Here is a 951-nt window from a genome sequence, read left to right as displayed (position 1 = left end):
TAAAACAGGACCCATCCATCTGTTGCCTTCAGGAGACCCACCTCTAAGCCAAACATGCAAACAAACTCAGAGTGAAGGGTTGGAAAAGGATCTACCAATCAAATGCCCCTAATAAGAAAGCAGGTGTAGCAATCCTTATATCTGATTAAAATAAACTTGTCATTAAAATCATTACAATGTCAAACCATCCCTGCATCTCTGGGATGAAGCCTAACTGGTCATAGTGTATGAATTTTTTTATGTGTTTCTGGATTCTTTTAGCTAGAATCTTGTTAAGGATCTTTGCACCTGAGTTCATCAAGGAAATTGGCCTGTAATTCTCCTTTTTGGTTGGGTCTTTGCATGGTTTGGGGATGAGTGTGATATTGGCTTCTCTGTTTCTCTGAAGAGCTTGAGGAGTGTGGGTATTAGTTCTTCTTTAAAGGTCTTATAGAATTCTGCTATGAATCCATCTGGTCCTGAGCTTTTTTTTGTTGTTGGAAGACCTCTGATTGCTTCCTGTATCTCGTTGTAGGATATTGGCTTACTTAATTGGTTCACTTCTTTGCTCAGTTTGGGCAACTTGGATTTCTCTAAAAATGCATCCATTTCTGCCAGGTTTTCTTCCTTTAGAGAGTATAACTTTTGAAAGTAGCCCATTAGGATTGTTTGGATATCTTGGGTACGTGTTATGATTTTTCCCGTGGCATCCCTAATCTTGTTAAAATGGGTTTCCTCTCTTATTTTTTAAAATTAATCTTGCCAACGGTCCATCAATTTTGTTTATTTTTTCAAAGAACCAGCTTTTTGTTTGGTTAATTTTGGCTGTAATTATCTGATTTTCTAATTGGTTAATCTCTGCTCTTAATTTGGTTATCTGGCTCCGTCTAGTAATTTTAGGTTCCATTTTTTCATGATTTTCTAGCTGTTTTAATTGCAACATGAGATTATTTACTTGGTCTGTCTCCATTT

This window comes from Dipodomys spectabilis, unplaced genomic scaffold (assembly GCF_019054845.1).
Source record: "Dipodomys spectabilis isolate Male_0828 unplaced genomic scaffold, ASM1905484v1 ptg000274l, whole genome shotgun sequence".
NCBI classification, from domain to species: domain Eukaryota; kingdom Metazoa; phylum Chordata; class Mammalia; order Rodentia; family Heteromyidae; genus Dipodomys; species Dipodomys spectabilis.
The sequence above is the reverse complement of the archived record's forward strand: the minus strand, read 5'-3'. Positions refer to the sequence as shown.